Source organism: Pterocles gutturalis, unplaced genomic scaffold (assembly GCF_000699245.1).
Source record: "Pterocles gutturalis isolate BGI_N339 unplaced genomic scaffold, ASM69924v1 scaffold31222, whole genome shotgun sequence".
NCBI classification, from domain to species: Eukaryota; Metazoa; Chordata; class Aves; order Pterocliformes; family Pteroclidae; genus Pterocles; species Pterocles gutturalis.
The window spans coordinates 6212-6412 of NW_010116426.1; the positions used below are offsets into that span (position 1 = coordinate 6212).

A 201-nucleotide genomic window follows, 5' to 3' on the forward strand; every position below is an offset into this window, starting at 1 on the left:
ATGGGCAGGGGGGCGAATCCCAGCCCTTCGGCTGAACCTATTCCCTCTCCAAACCCTTGTGCTGGCTGCTTTCTTCCGCCCCAGAGATGTTTGCATTATCTTCTGTGCTGCGTGCACGTAGTCTCTAAACCCTTTGAAGACTGTTTGGAACAAAAAAACATTTCTCTGGTGTTTGTGTTGGATGAAAACTGGGATGTTGCC

General features: G+C 49.8%; 1 protein-coding gene across 1 annotated transcript in view; it reads left to right on the forward strand.

The window, feature by feature from the left end:
• The window catches only part of NEK8 (NIMA-related kinase 8), a gene marked incomplete at its 5' end in the record, with an annotated part of 10048 nt that overhangs the window by 6207 nt on the left and 3640 nt on the right, over positions 1 to 201 (forward strand). The gene's annotated exons all lie outside the window — the stretch shown is intronic.